This window comes from Schistocerca cancellata, chromosome 2 (assembly GCF_023864275.1).
Source record: "Schistocerca cancellata isolate TAMUIC-IGC-003103 chromosome 2, iqSchCanc2.1, whole genome shotgun sequence".
In the NCBI taxonomy this organism is placed as follows: Eukaryota; Metazoa; Arthropoda; class Insecta; order Orthoptera; family Acrididae; genus Schistocerca; species Schistocerca cancellata.
The window spans coordinates 693,618,654-693,636,406 of NC_064627.1; the positions used below are offsets into that span (position 1 = coordinate 693,618,654).

The 17,753-nt window shown below is 39.3% G+C and overlaps 1 protein-coding gene across 1 annotated transcript in view; it reads left to right on the forward strand.

Moving 5' to 3' along the window:
- The window catches only part of LOC126147884 (phenoloxidase 2-like), a 244,693-nt gene that overhangs the window by 37,490 nt on the left and 189,450 nt on the right, over positions 1-17,753 (forward strand). The gene's annotated exons all lie outside the window — the stretch shown is intronic.

A 17,753-nucleotide genomic window follows, 5' to 3' on the forward strand; every position in this document is an offset into this window, starting at 1 on the left:
ATAGATTTAAGTGTCAGGAAGTCATTTCTGAAAGTATTTGTATGGAGTGTAGCCATGTATGGAAGTGAAACATGGACGGTAATTAGTTTGGACAAGAAGAGAATAGAAGCTTTCGAAATGTGGTGCTACAGAAGAATGCTGAAGATTAGATGGGTAGATCACATAACTAATGAGGAAGTATTGAATAGGATTGGGGAGAAGAGAAGTTTGTGGCACAACTTGACCAGAAGAAGGGATCGGTTGGTAGGACATGTTCTGAGGCATCAAGGGATCACCAATTTAGTATTGGAGGGCAGCGTGGAGGGTAAAAATCGGAGGGGGAGACCAAGAGATGAATACACTAAGCAGATTCAGAAAGATGTAGGTTGCAGTAGGTACTGGGAGATGAAGAAGCTTGCACAGGATAGAGTAGCATGGAGAGCTGCATCAAACCAGTCTCAGGACTGAAGACCACAACAACAACAACAACGTAAAAAGTGTTAATTAGTTACAAACTATGGTGTGCGTACACTTTATTCAACATGTTAACGTCACTGCAGATATTTGGGTTTAGGTTATGACATGTTCGACACGCCTGCCATCCTTGGCGATGATGTGGCGCAGATGAATAACAAAATTCTACATGACCTGCCAAAGTTTCAGAATTCAATGCTGTCAATGAGCTCCTAAATGGCTGTTTTCAGTTCAGCAATGGTTTTGGTGTTACTGCCACATGCCTTGTCTTCAATATAGCCCCACAAAAAGGAATTGCATATGTTCATATCTGGAGAATATGGCAGCCAGTTGAGGCTCATGCCAGTGGCCTCGGTACTCCAGAGCCAGAATATGGCCCCCTGAGTGCTGCTTCAGATCATCAGACACCCTCCTGCTTCGGTGGGATTGATCTCTGTCTTGTGCGAACCACATCTTGTTGAAATCAGGGCCACTTTCGATAATGGGTGTGAAATCATCTTCCAAAACCTTAACATACTGTTTGGTAGTCACTGATTATTTTGTGACTGGACATTTCACATCACACAGTCACTTGTGGAGGATGAGAGACTTCTCAATCATAAAATGTGGATTTTCAGTCCCCTAAATGCACCAATTTTACTTATTGATGAATCCATCGAAACGAAAGTGGGCTTCGTCGTTAAATCAAACCAGTCATCTGATCGATTTCCTGGGGCTGGTTTGAAACACAACGTGAGTCTTGTCAATGTTTTCCTGCGTTTTTCACCCTTTTTGGATGAACAACATTGCCAACACTGTCATCATGAACACTACCTGCTCTCTCAAACTTGTGAATCAAATTCTTGATTTTTAGCACACTTGGACCAATTGTCTTCAGCTTGAACTTGGTCGTGCACTTCCTTTGAACTGCAGTTGGGCTGTTATTGCTCGCATAGTAAGCCTTCACAAGCACTATATGTGCATGTTTTCATGTGCAAATGGCTGAGAACACCAAGAGTTGTGTGCATGTGCATACTAATTCCCATGATGGCTTGCAGCCAACTGTGCAGTTTGAATGTCCTAATGCAAACCATTCAGAAGTTACGATGATTTTATTTAATATAGTTCAATAATTGTCACCCTGTATTATTACTGGATCAGACAGTGACTACCTCTTTCTCACACATGATTAAATGAGAGGAACAGATCTTGTTAATTAGTGTTCTGCTGTCTGTAAATAGAAGTGTATGGCAATGCTCTTTTGTGACTCTACCTAACTTGAATGAACATAAAAAATTAGATGTGATTAAGAACAAAGATCAAGTATTTTACAGACAAGTATTCCACAGATGCTACATGATTCTTTCTGTAACAATTAAAATGGACAAATGTTACAGTTTCACTAGAGCACATGCTTCTACACATTTTGTCATTCCTATGGTGGCAGGTATTTCCTAAGCTACTACACTCATAGTTAGTATTACCTTAATACTAATGCTATTTTGTATCCTGGTAAAAGCATGACTCCTTCTTGCCCAAATATGATACTGTGACAAACCTTAAGACCATTACAGGGCAAAGTATGCTGTCAGATTCACAAATTAAACAGCCAGTGGCATGATTACAGTACAAATGACAGAAAACTATGATTCAGCTGAATGAGGTCTCCGTAGTACAAAAGAGTAAATAGTAGGGCTATACGGGAAAACAGTATGGTGATTGGGGGGGGGGGGGGGGGGCAGGTAACTTAGAACCCATCTGAAAGGGAGCAATGTGATCTTGTGGTCTTATGACTCAAGTAGGGTTACACAAAACCTAGGGTAACAATGGCCCATGTTGTGTAATGGCTCTCTTGAATCTTAAGTTTTGAGTGACTGCACCCCTTCCATTTCTTTCCTGATTTCTCTCCTAAGGTGGGGTTCTTGTTAAGAAGGCTAGAAATAATGCTTTAGTTGATTTACATGTGTTGCTAGTGAATATATTGTGAGCCATACTTCCTGGAAGTAGGTACTGGTCAGCTTGCCTGTCTCTTTGTGAATGTAACAAATTTCTTAATAAAATTGTCTTTTGTACACTAGTTATGCATTTCATAATTTTAGCATTTGCTGCACATTGTGTAGTCATTTTGTGTCTCTTCATGCCAGAAAATGATACATCATACATTTATTCTAGAATCTTTCTCCTGTGGAGACAATATTTTATTGACCTCCAAGCACACACTCAATTAACACACTCAATTGACATATAAATTTCCATGGTATAAATTTATGGAACAGATTCTCTGGAATTCTGTGCCATTATCAATTTCAGATAGTAGTATACATAAACTATATTGAGATTTATCAATGAAAGAAATACATTAAAACTCGCATGTTCAGTATATTTTTCATAATGTATCAATTGTCTGAAAATTCATCAGCTTAGTTAACATTTAGGCATCAGTCTAGCAACACAGCTAATGTTACAAATAACTAATAAATCCAGATACCTTGGATATTGAACACCAGTCAATTCAGTGTATTTGGAATCTTCTTGTTTGCATATTTTTTACACTGCAACATCAATATAAGGACATTTAATTATGTGGAACAAGACCACTGTAAGTGAGTGTCATAATAACTCCTGTCATTATGTCATACTACATACTTTTGGAGGTAGACAGAAACTGTTTCGCAAGCTAAACAACATTTTGCTTACAGACCCTGGCACTTCTGCAATATTGCATTCATTACTGAAATTATGACATGCATAAAGGATGTTGTAATTTTACCCTCCACACATCACCAGTAGTTTTTCAGTATCTTCAAGAAGATTAATTGCTTTGTTTCAAACACTTCGAGAGGAGTAAGATACAAAAATAATTTTGTTACTTATCTTCATTTTCTTGTTGTTGGCTCCAGTTCATCACATCTATGGGTAGATTCTTTGAGCTGAAATTTTGAGTTTATGGGTTCCAGTTGACATGATAATTGATGAAGTAATTTCTATTTCTATGACTCTTTTATTTTAAACCATTTTTCTATGTCACACTGTCTTTACAATCTCCAATTTAAAACACAAATTCACATTGTTATTGCCAAAATGAAAAACATGTCCAATTCCACCAGAGAGGCATGCCCACTACTTCTAACTCATTCTGGGGTACTAACAATATTCCAAAGAGTTTACAAAACGAAAGAGTTTACAAACTTTCTTGACAAAAGAAGAATCTTCACCAAGTTATATCATTTTGTAAATGAATCCAGAAATAAATTTAATAATTAGTCTCAGATTGCATAATTAATAATAGGAATGTTAAGTGTGCCAGATATTTTGTAATTTCAAATATTTCTAAAAGGAGAAGTATTTTAGCTGTATACACAGAGTTAGTACATATCAATTAATTTATTTTTATAGATTTTAGACTGAAATACAATACATCATATACGAAATCATATGAAATTCATTTAGTTAAACAGCTGGGATAATGTTCATCTATACAAGGTTCAAAATGTTAGAGGAGCGTGTCCCATTACAATGACCCTCCTAAGAGTCATTTGATGGATTTACTCTGGTAGCTCTGAGGATGTTTTCAATTTTGTCCCTGTCAGGTGTAGGTAGGGTTAGCCCAGGCCAGGATGGGTTATAAAGCATTTCATGCACCATCTACTGTCAATTGGAAACATTCATTTAAATCTCATCATACATAAAATGTTGCTAGATTTATAATTTTTTGAGACTTGTCAATAGATAAAATCCCAGAAGCAGTGTGCTAATGGGTGAGGCTATCAATGTGGGTCAGATAAAATTTCAGTCATTTTAAACAAATCAGTAACGTTTGTGCCATGTCATTGCATGCCTCATGGTTTTCTTGTGCATGTCTGCTTACTTTGACATTACAGAAAATAAATTAATGCATATTGCATATTTTGATTTTATGAACGTAATATGACATATTTTACACTTTAATGCTGCATGTTAATCACCTTTTTCTGCCTTTGTTGTGCAATATTACACTTCTGTGCGTAATAGTGCATTTTCTCAATTTTGGTCTGTACAGTCTGGAATTTCCATAAAGAATGATAAACCAATTTTGGTGACAATGATCTCGGTGGTTTCTCCAAGCAGAGATATGATATCGTTACTGTGGTGTGGTGTATTTTGGCAAACCACTGAGAAGCAGTCATGCTCTAATCTCCCTGCAGCCTCCAAGTTTATTTTTTAACTCTTCTTCTTTCAATTCTCATTTGTGCCGAGGAAGTGATCAGGAATCAATGAATGTGAATTTGTTGGGACACCATGTCATTTAATGACAGGATTGTTTAGATAAACAGATCTGATATTGCTTTGTTTGACAGAGAAGCTAGAGCAATTTTTTGCACCGAAAATGCAAAGAATCTGAAATTATTCAACCTTACACTTTCCCATTTAAGTATTTATCTGTCACTTCTTATAATGGAGATAGATCGTTCTCTGCAGATAAACACATGATCCTTAATTAGGAGAAATTGGATTATTAGTTACCAGTGGAAAAATGATCCTATTAGAGAAGAAAAAAGGCAAATATGCTCCTGTGTAAAGGGTAACTGAAAAGTGGGGTACCAGATGCCCCATTTGATCTTCCTCAGCAAAAAAATGTTCTCAAATGTTTTGGCATGCGAACATATTTGACACTGTTTTTAACACACAGCTCACCTCTCATTCCCACAAGCTGCCCTAACTGTAACATGCTCACACCCACTAGTCCACTAGTGCAAGGCACTCATATCAATTCACTACCACTTGTCCTTTCTCACTCATTCATTTAGCACAATTCATTGTCAATATCTCTTTGTGTTTCTCTAACTACCACTGTCCCATCTCACAGCTAGTCTCCTTCTTTCTGACATACTACTACTACTGTCTCCTTTCACTATCACTGTCTCCCTCTTGCCCTCACTTACTGCTACCATCTCGTTTATTTACTCCAACTGCTGCTGTCTCTTCTCACTGTCACTATCTCTCTCCTCCTCATTGTCAAGACCACATACACTGTCTCTTATTACCACTGTCTCTCACCCATTTCCACTTTCCCCATCTCTTTACTCCTGTCCTACTGGCACTGTCTGCTTCACTCTTTTCCTAGCACTGCTCTTTCACTTTTAACTATGTTCCACTGCCACTGTGTCTCTCTCTATTTCTCTCACCTTGCTATTGTCTTATTGTCTTCTTTGCTCTTTCTATACCACAACCACTGTTTACTGTCATCCAGTATTTATTACTTCCCTGTCTCTCTCCCAGTGCCACTGTCTCCTTTTCTGTGAGTGTAAACATGTCTGAATATGTGAACATACCAGACTTTTGGGAAAAATTTTTAAGGTGCTGAGGAAAGTAGAATGAGGCAGTTGGTACCCCAACTTTTCAGTCAGAATCTTTTAAATGTCAGTATATTCACCTTTTTTATGCTCTGATAGGAGCCAGTTTCTACTGGTTTCCTTCTTTTTACTGCTACACCAGGGCATGTCACTCATGTGAAAAGAGCTGTATGGGTCAGTAAAATTTGGGAGTTTACTTATGTGAAATTGAAATTTACATGCACAAAAATTTTGTGTGTGTTTCAGTACTACAACATGGGGTTCTCACAACCATTCAGATGATAACGGGGACTCTTTGCAGCATATGTCTCCATGCTACATCACTTTATAAAGTATATTTTTGCATCTCACCATATTTTACATTTGTATTTTACATGAACTGTACATGTAAGGTAACTTTGAACCTCTGTATCTCAGAAATGGAAGCAGACGTCAACAAAATTTTCAAGGTTGTTAGAGTTTGAGATCTTTGGAATATATTGTAAAAATTCCAGACATTTGCTGTGCATAGCTGTCTTCAAATCTGTGGTTTGGTTTTTGTATGAAAAATGGCAAAAAATGTTTTACTGGAATTTTCTAATAAACTGTCCATGAGCTAATGGTGTCTATGTAAGCCCTGTAAGGCCCACCACAGACCACGTCAATTACATTACATTGGATGACCAAATTGGATGATTTTTGCCATTTGAGGTCCTAATTATAGAATTTTGAGCAACTTTTTTAAAAGAAATGCAGTTATGTGATATTTTTGTTGATCAACTCAATTTTTGGGAGGAACAAGCAAATCCAAGTGCATTTTTATGCACTAATTTTAATGTAAAGTTATTTGCAATGTTGTTTATGACTCTACTGCCTTGTGAATTACTGAATTATTGCAGCCCCAAAGTTCTGCCAGTCTCCAAATAATGTCTTTGGTGCTAACATTAAACAGCTGTAGACAGGTAATTAGGCTATTACAGTAGTGCTTACATAATTTAAACTTATTGTAATGCTAGTGGATGAATCAAAAACAGTTTTCCTTTTCCTTCTTGTTACAAAGATATTCATAATTAGAAGTTATCATTACAGCACATGGCACAAAAACATTAAACTGCAGCACTTACACTAAACTCAAATACAAGTAATAACTGAACTGATCAATAAAACAACAACTAAGCTCAAGTAAGGCCAACAACATACAGTAGTTGGTCTTGTTTAAATTAGGGATTGTTGTGACAGTGCCACGACATTTAACAGTGCCGCCACGACAGTATGCGCAAACGGCGATAGAGGCGCTCCGCAACTCGGCTGAGCGCGGGAGCGCCACCTAGCTACGAACGGCGCCGGCCTCATGTCACGGCACGGCAGTTGAATAAGAGATACTGAGTTGTTATCATGTAGCCAGCTATTGTTTATAAGTGAGTGTGTTTGAATATCCACGCAATTATTGGTGATTAAAGGTTATAACACTTTTTGGCGACGAGGATGGGATATTACGTTGTGGATTTGTGTGTTCGTGACGGGGCAGACATGGAACAGCTTATGCAAGCGCTTATTGAACAACAAACACAGTTGACGGCTGCTATTCAGGCGTTGTCGACATTGCTTACTCATCGTCTGGCTTCCTCTTCTCCGCCTCCATTCCCTCCTTACGACGAGGCCGCTGAAGACTGGGAGGATTATGAGAAGCGTTTGTGGCAACACTTCTTGGCTTTCAGCGTTGTCGGCGCTCCTATGTGTAAGTCGTTATTTCTATCTTGGATTTCCCCATGGATCTATCAGCTGCTATCTCAGTTAGCCCCTCTGTGGGAACCTGCCTCACTGTCCTTCCAAGAAATGTGTGACTTATTGTCTAACTATTACCGAAAAAACACCCACGTCATTGCCGCCTGTGTGGCGTTCTACCGGTGTCGTAAACAGTCCCATCAATCTTACTGGGCTTGGCCGGTGGAACTACACGGTCTGAGTAGGAAATGTCAGTTTGTCACGGACACTCATCATGAGTCTTATGCTGATTCAATGGTTAGGGATGCTATTCTACGGCTTGCTCCTGATAAAGAAGTTCGGCAACATGCCCTACAACTGCCAAACCCGTCGTTGTCAGAAGTTTTAAGCATCGCTCAATCCTTTGAAGTGTCTCACGCTGCTGGCACACAAATAGATGCGTGGTGTGATGTAGGTGCTGTACAGTCAACTTTCGACACGGACAATTTGCCTGTTTCACAGGAGAACGAAGATGTGGTGGCGGTTCACTCGCGTAAACAACGTTGCGTTGGGCCGCAACGCTTGCAGCGACAACAGCAACCACAGAAGCAGGTTCGTTCCGCACTTCCTTCTTGTCCACGTTGTTTCGTACAGCATGACAAGGCCGCGTGTCCAAAACGTTGGGCCACGTGTAATTCATGTAGGAAAAAAGGCCACATTGCTTCCGTGTGTCAGTCCCCTAAAGTTCCTGTCGACGAGGACGAGGCATTGGACATGGATGTTAACTGTGTGCTTTCTCAAACAAATAAGTTATTTGTTACTGTTTGTGTTCTGGATAAAAACATTCGCATGCAAGTGGACACTGGCTCTGCAGTAACCTGTGACTGTTTGATAGTAAAGCTTACTCCTCCAGTGCTTATATGTTTGTAGATATTACATTATAATGTACATTTTACAATCTACAATAAGAACAGGATCTCCAAGATGTACCTACTGTCAAATAAAGATACATAACTCACATGCTTACCAGGACTCCTCGCTAATAAGCATGAACAACATTTAATAAAAACATTAATTTCAGTATCTTCTTAACTTTTGTTGGGTGAGACTTACTATTTTACTCATTTGTCATTATTAAAATGTTGTATGTACTTTTATCTGTTGTTATTTTCAGTTTACTTTGTTCTCAAAAAATAGAGAGTGATATGCATGTTGTACTTGTTGCCTTTCATAGTTGTTCAATGAAATTCTTTGTTACAAAATAAGCATGGTTTGTATTTACAGTAGGCTACTTAAAAAAAGATATGCTTTAATAGAGGTTTCACTTGTCAGCTGGAATTGGTTTGTATTGTCTTCCTCTTTTTTTCTTTGAAGTTTCTTGTGTAACTTTTTCTACAATGAGTCGCTTGGTTAACTTCTCAGTGATGTGACCAACAGTAGTCCCCCATCATGTTGGTGTTCCAGTGGCCTTGCTAGTGTTTTTCCTTCACTTTAATGTCCTGATGAAAATGCTCTCCTTGCTCCTCACTAACATCTCCCGTATTGTCCAGGAAGTAATCAAGGTGACCGTTCAAAAAGTGAACTTTCAGGCCATTAAACATCCTAAAATTTTAAACTTGTTCAACATTATAGCTATAATATAAACATATTCTGGGTCTTTTTCATGTTCTAAGAACTTTGTGACAACTTGCTTGAATGATACCCATGCTTCTTTCTCTTTTAAGGTCATTGTGGATTCAAAGTTCACATCAAATATCAATTTTCTAATGTCAGGTCTGACAAAGATGCCTTCTTTTAGTTTAGCTTCTGAAAGATGTGGAAATTTTTGGCAGAGATGCTTAAAACATGGTCCATCTTTAGGCAAAGCCCTTATAAACTGTTTCATTACGCCAAACTTTATACGTAGCGGTGGTAGGAGTATGTTTTTTGGATCTACAAGGTTTTTGCGTAGAATGTTCTTCTCACCAGGTTTTAAAAACTCCCTCACAGGCTAGTTCTTTCTGCATCAATGTTGATGCCTAGCCCTACTGTCCTATCCACACAAGAAACATGGAAATTTGGTAAAGCCACCTTGCTAACCAAGGAGCATGCATGTTACTTTTAGATCGCCACATATCATCCAACCATGAGCAGAATAGCCTATTTTATTTAGAACTGTTTCTAGGTTTTCGTAGCTTTCTTTCATATGTACAGAATGTCAAACTGGTATGGATGCATACTTGTTACCATTGAGTAATAAAACAGACTTTAAACTAGTTTTGGATGAATCAATAAACAGCCTCCAGTCTTCCTTTTTGTATTACAATGGAATTCATCATCATCTGGTTCATGTATATCAGATCATACATCAGAAAATACTTCTGTTGGAATAAAATTTAAATCATCTGGTGGTTCAGGAAACGGCACATCTACACCATGCCCTACTGGTCGGATGGGGACCGAAAGGTTAGGGTAGCTTATTACCATCTTGTTTTTCGAATTATGACCTGTAATATCAACACTGAAAAAGTAGCAATCATCAGAAAGATTTCTTGGCTCCCTCCATATCATAGGAATAGCAAATCTCAAGTCTTTTTCCTATGCAGCACCCAAGATTTATCTTGATCACCAAATTTAGATCCAAGGTATGATAGATAAACCTTTTAACCTAGTCTGTAATGTTTCTTTGGTGTTTTTAATCACAAATTCACCACAAATATAACAAAAACTGTCAGCAGAGATTTTAGAATCATGTTTAGACATTGTACTGAGAACATGTACATTGTACAGGAAATGGGAAAGTGAGTTTAGGTTAACAGTAAACAAAACACCATCTGTTGACATAAAAATAGAATCGACCTTTTTTTTGCCAGCAAATGTTTTTCAGCAGTGCTAGCAACGTCATCTACATTCATTACCCCTCCTTTTTAAATTATTTTAACTATATAAAAGCTGTTAAATTCTTTAAAAAATCGCTTTATTTAATAACTGTAACTGTAAAATGTGAAGAAATGGTGGGTGAGACAGTTTTTTAAGTATCATATTTGGATTTCCCACCCTAAAAAACATGAGCGTGAGGCATTTTCAGCAAAAAAGTTTCTCCATCATTGGCCTATGTAATTATTACTTACTCCTAGGAGACTAATACTGTTCCTATTTCTGTTTAATTAATTTTTTTCCTTTTATTCATATGATCACTGGAGAATCATATTATTGTCTATCTCTTATCAACATTATATCTAAAAACAAAGATGATGTGACTTACCAAACGAAAGTGCTGGCACGTTGATAGACACACAAACAAACACAAACATACACACAAAATTCTAGCTTTCGCAACCAACGGTTGCTTCGTCAGGAAAGAGGGAAGGGGAGGGAAAGATGAAAGGATGTGGGTTTTAAGGGAGAGGGTAAGGAGTCATTCCAATCCCTGGAGCGGAAAGACTTACCTTAGGGGGAAGAAAGGACAAGTATACACTCGCACACACACACATATCCATCCACACATATACAGACACAAACTGCTTGTGTCTGTATCGAAACTGCTAACAGTCTTGTACACAGGCATTCTTGAACGACGATATCCTCTTCTCCTCCTGTACAGCATGGCTGTGTGCTTCGTGCGGCTGCCTCGAGTCGAGTGAGCATGCTGTTGCCTCACGAGCGACGTATACAGTCCCCTGACGTCATAGAGGTAAGCTTATCTGGGCGTGGCAGGATGTAAGCCCGCTCATAGCGCTATGCCCGCTCATTAGCGCTATGGCGGCACCGGAAGTTGAGTTTTCCAGCGGATCGCGCTCTGTTAGAACTAGAGCGCGATCCGCTGGAAAACTCTGACCCTTGACTCTGCATCACAGACAGGAGCACCTGTGATGGTGTACTCAGCGACGAACATGGGTGCACAAATGGCAAAACGTCATTTTTTTGCATGAATCCAGGTTCTGTTTACAGCACCATGATGGTCGCATCCGTGTTTGTCGACACTGCGGTGAACGCACATTGGAATTGTGTATTCGTCATCGCCATTCTGGCGTATCACCCGGCGTTATAGGATGGGGTGCCATTGGTTAAATGTCTCAGTCACCTCTTATTCTCATTGACAGCACTTCGAACAGTGGATGTTAGATTTCAGATGTGCTACGACCCATGGCTCTACCCGTCGTTCGATCCCTGTGAAATCCCGCATTTCAGCAGGATAATGCACGACCGCATGTTGCAGGTCCTGTACGGGCCTTTCTGGGTACAGAAAATGTTCAACTCACCAATTGAAAACGTCTGGTCAATAGTGGCTGAGCAACTGGCTCATCACAATATGCCAGTCACTACTCTTGATGAACTGTGGTATGGTGTTGAAGCTGCATGGGCAGCTGTGCCTGTACACGCCATCCAAGCTCTGTTTGATTCAATGGTTGTTCTGGGTACTGATTTCTCAGAATCTATGCACCCAAATTGCGTGAAAATGTAATCACATGTCAGTTCTAGTATAATATATTTGTCCAATGAATACCTGTTTATCATCTGCATTTCTTCTTGGTGCAGCAGTTTTAATGGCCAGTAGTGTAAATATGCTTTCAGTGGTAAGCGTTATATTTCATTGACAATCCTGCTTTTGTAATTGGAGTTGATTGTGGTTACGGCATTACACTGTTTGGTGGACATGCTGTGTACTTCAAAAATTCTGCATCATCCTGCTTCCAATTAGGCAATCTAAGAGCCATCACTTTCTTGGACAGGAAACAGATTACAAGCAGTATATTGTTCCCTAGGTCTGTATATTGAAGAGATCAGTGTATTCCAACACAGCAGTGAGTCACCTACACATCAGGTATCCACCAGTGTTTTCTGTGGACATTGGTCAGGACCCTATAAGATGGCTGAGAGGATTTGACTGACCACCAAATACAATAGGTGGAATGACATGTCAGCAGCAAGCCTTCTTGGTGGTAGAACAATTGAAGAACTGGACCCAAATCCAAGGGGAAATGAACAGTCTTAAATATAGAATATTTTGGGCATTTGCCACATTGTGAATCGGAGTACGACAGAAACTGACAACATCTCACACTTGATGAAATGTGTGGCAGAAGACATGCACCAAGTTTTTCTGGTAAAGGACGTCACAGCAACTGTGGAATTCATGAAGGGTGTCAGTACATTGAGAAAATTCAACAGAAAAGACTTAGATGAAAGAAGCAGCAATTCCAATTGTGGTCCCTGTGCCAGTTGTGGAAGACCACCACAGGCTTGCCTCTCTCCTACGCCATATACTAAGAGAATGGTGCAACATTTTACAGCAGCCAGAACTGTTGAACCAAGTAATAGCAGCCACGAATGTTGAACCCATATCAAGAGGTAACAGAAAATGTTGAAGAAGAGATGTGTCAACCTTTAGCACCAATCTACAGTAGAAGATGCCAAGAGGACTGGACTCAGCCCTACTCAGATTAATGTTGCAGACTTGAAATGGTAACCCAGCACGTGACCAACACAGATGCAAACAACTTCTTCTCCAGATATAGTGTCCTGCAAAGGAACAGACAGTATGATTATACATCACTTGACATCAGCCAACAGTTCTACTCATGCCAGTCAACTGCAGGTGATTACAGATAACCTGTGGGATGTAGCCCATTGCCATACCCTGCAAAAGGTTTCTCCTCAACATGCTGTAGCCATTCCCTGTCACCGTACAGGGGTACAAACCAGCTGCTGATAAGTTCAGGGAAACTAAGTGAAGCAACCAATTCTGAAAGTGAAGAAGCCATTGCAGATGTAAATTCTCCATTGATGACTGTCAGCAAGATGTCAGGACATATCACTGACATCATCATCAATGGCCAACATGTCCAGGCAGTAGTCAACTCACGGGCTTCTTTTCTGTAATTTCAAAGGGTTATCATCACTGACCAGTTAAAGAAGAATATGTTCTGTTATATGAAAGCAATTGTATTGAAAGTCGCAAAAAGGGAACTATCTCCATCTGACAGGAATATGTATTACAATAATAAATAACAGTGACAGAATACACTTGTGTGAGATTGTCATTTTAACAGAATGTAGTCATAATGTTTGCTTGTTTGGGGCTTCATGTAGGCATTACAAACAGTCATAGACTGTGGAAGATTGGAGCTCCAGATTTAAGAAGCTTTCTAATAGGCACCAAAGACCACTCTAGGCAGTTGTTTGCTGTAGAAGATGGTGTTATCCTGCCATTATCAATGAAAGGAATTCTCCACATTGATTCAGGTGTTAAGTAACATTGTGAAGTTTTTGTTGACTGCAAAAAGCTCCTCAGGGTTACAAAATAAATCTAAATGCAAGGGATGATCATAAGCACACAAATAGCCATAATTCATCTCTAAAGGTATGTGCATTGGGAAAGCCAAAACAATTCAGGAAGGGCAGCTTAGTTCCATTGATAAATATTCTTGCCCCACTACCAATACAGGGACAGCAGTGTAGGACGCTACTGTCAAACTGCAAATAGGATCTGGTTTAACTCGGGAACAATGTCAGAATGTGTTAGCTGTTCTGCTTCCAAATATAGATTGGAGAAAAGATAGAGCAAGAAGCCCATGGCAAAACATCCTGTCAACACTGGGGACCATCAACCCAGTTAGCCAGCACTTCTACAGTGTGTCTCCAGCTGACAGTCAGGGAGGAAGTTGAGAAGATGCTGCAAGATGACATCATTGAACCTTCAGAGGTTCCTTTGCCATTTCCTGTTGTGCTTGTGAAGTAGAAGAATGGCACATGGTGTTTCCAGACTACTGCTGATGGCTGAAGTAAATCATGAAAAATATGACTACCCATTGTTGCACACTGACGATACCCTAAAGTTGTTGCAAGGTGTAAAATATTTCTCAACTGTGGAGATGAAGTAGCCTACTGGAAAATGGAAATGGCCAAGGCTGACTGGAAAAAGACTGTCCTTGTAACTACTGATGGCTTCTATGATGGCTTCAGTTTATGCTGTTCAGACTATGTATTGCACCTGCCACCTTTGAGTGTATGATGGACAACTGCTTCAACAACTAAAATGTAAGATGTGTCTCTGCTATCAGGATAACATTGTTGTTTGAGGTTTGAAGAACATCTAAGCTGCCTAAGAATGTTGTTGAAGTGTGTTCCAACTATAGGTCTTTGCCTGAATCCAAAAAGGTGCCTCTTTGCCACCCAAGAAATAAAAATCTTGGGGCACCTAGTGATTAGTGATGAAATCTGTCCTGACACAGAGAAAATAAGAGCACATTTGTGATGTGAGAAGTTTTCTCAGAATGTGTTTGTACTACTGGCAATTCATAAAGGACTTTTGCACCAAGGCACACCCTTGGAAGAACTACTGCAGGGAGATGCTAAATTTCCTTGAATGAGATGCATGAGAGGTCTCTTTAAGGAGATGCTAACATCTTCTACAGTACTTGTGTTGTATGATGAAATGTTGAGATAGAACTTCTCAACAACACTAGCAGTTATGGGGTAATTGCAGGTCTAGTACGTATTTTGGAGGGTGCTAAAAAGGAGATAGCTTATGCTTCCAAGTCTAAGATGAACTACTCTACAACTGAGAAAGTTTGTGTTATTTTGACCATCAACAAGTTCCATCTATATTTATTTGGCAAACAATTCATCATTGTGGTGGAACACTGTTCTCTGTACTGGCTAACTAACCTAAAGTACTCGTTGGGTTGACTGACGAGGTAGACCCTGAGGCTTCAGGAGCACATCATCACAAACAATAGACAAAAACATGAGGAAGTTGACTGGGTTTCAAGAAATCCTTCTGTGGAACACATCATTGTGCACAAAATCTCATTTATCATTGCGTCAAATGGCATTGCTGCTGCTGAACAGAGGAAGAACCAGCATTACTGAAAACCGTAGAAGCCTTGAAGACCATTGAATCAACTAGAAGAAAATTCCAAGTAATAAATGAAATATTCTGTTAGAGGAACTATGGTTCAATAGTGTGGAAATGATTGCTCATCAACACAGCTCAACTGTGGCCAGTTATTCTGGAGTTTTTCCATGACTCTCCAACATTTGGTCACATGGGATTCATGAAGACAGTACATGAAACCAGCTGCAGTCATCTCTAGCTAAGTCTCTACTGATCCATTAGACACATCAATTCGGCATTACGTGAGCAGCTGTTAGGAATGCCAGTGATGGGAGCACATGCTGTGAAATCTCAGGCATCATTGCATTAAATGCCAATGCTACTTAATAGAGGGAATAACCGGCTTTCCTGAAAACTGTAGAAGCCTTGAAACTGAGGAATCAACCAAAGGAAAATTCCAAGTAATAAATGAAACATTTTTTTAGAGGAACTGTGATTCAATAGGATGGAGATGATTGACCAGTTACCCTGAAGTTTTTCCATGAAACTCCAACATCTGGTCACCTGGGGTTCATGGAGACAGTACATCAAAGCAGCTGCAAGTAATACTAGCTAAGTCTCTACTGATCCATTACACATATTCATTTGTTACTAAGTTAGCCACTGGAAGCACATGCTGCGTTTGCCTCAGGGCATCTGGTTCCAGTTCTGCCTGTAGCAGCACTATTACACTGAATATGTGAATCAATCTACACTGTCTACACAGTCTACACCGACTGTCACATCCACTAATCTGTCACAAAAGCAGTGCCAACTGCCAAAGCTCTGGAAGTGAATTGTGAAAGACTTCATTTTAAATCACAGACTACCCCGTGTGTTGGTTTTTGGTCATGGATATGTTTTGTATCAGAGGTAATATCACACTGTGACATCACCAATAGACAAATGGCCTCACAGAATGTTTTAATAAGACTTGAGAGATAGGGTATCAATGTACACTAATTTCAGATTCAGATACAGTACTACCTTTCATGACATTTACATACAACACAGTGAAGCAAGACAGTATAGCCTTTACACTGTCTTTTCTTCTGCATGGTGGAGAGGGTGAAACAACAATGGATACACTTGTTTTTGCTTGATACCAGGATGACTATGTGAAAAACAACATAACTGGGACAGAAGACAGCTGGCTTGGATATTTATTATTTATTTCATTCATGTTCTGTAGACCCATTAGCGATAAATCGCTTGGGTGTAGAACGTGTCATTTACATAGATTTGAGACATTTGTTTATAATAATAGGTTGTACAATGAATAATATATTACACAGAAAAAATGTTTACAAGAATTGTTTTTTGTAAAAAGTTACAAATTACATTGAACAGACTTACAATAGATCAAAATCAATTCACATATTCTCATACATAAATTTGTCCAGTGAGTAATTGGTTTTACTTAGAAGATAATGTTTAAGCTGACCTTTAAAAGTATGTGGATCAGTAACTGACATTTTTATTGCCTGAGGGAGGGCATTAAATATTTTTATGCAAGAGTAGTGTACTCCTTTTTGCACCATACTTAGATTCTGTGGTCCTTGGACACCCAGGAAAAAGCACAAGAGTGCTATAATGCCGAACACTAACTGTTGAAACACAGACCAGGAAGCTTGGTATGGATTTTTAGCCTGTGTGGATGGTGGCAGATTGGAAAAGTTACTAAAGCACTATTTCATGTGTATTGTATCATTCATTATTTGTCAGATATCACATGAAGTTGAGGATTATGACCATTCATCAAAAAGACAGAAGTGCCTACTGCAGTCATGGGGTGCAGATTGATGATGGAGGGCTTCTTGTTCAAGGAAAATGAAGAGCTGCTCACTGATCACCATACTTCAATGGGTGAGGCTACCCATAATGCACATCATAGTGAAGAGAATTTGACAACATGACCAGAATGCAAGGGTCTTCCAGTGCTGCCAAACTAAGGACCATTGATAAGATCTATATCCATGGTTCTGTAGTTGGCTTCAATGAGAAATTCTGAAACAGCAGACTGCTATTTTTCCAGGGTAGGGAACACTGCCACAAACTGTGCTGCATCAGTGTGGCAAAGTTGTCAATGTTGATAGTTGGCATGGTTTGTGTAACCAGTTCAAAGCAGGCCAGCAGCAGTTATTTGTCATTTAGTAAGAGTCTTTAAATTTTTTTATGCTTGTAATGTTTGTATATCTTGGAGTATTCAATGTTTGTATAAAATGCAGCACTCTCCACCCAGGAGTTCAGTTCTGTGCTTTCAGTGCTATGTGTTGTTCTTCATTAATAACTTCCCTCTCAGACTCGGTCTTGATGGTGGTTGCTACATTGTGAAAATACAGAGTGTCAATTATTGAACTATACGTAAAAAGTCCCCCCCCCCATGAACCATGGACCTTGCCGTTGGTGGGGAGGCTTGTGTGCTTCAGCGATACAGATAGCCGTAC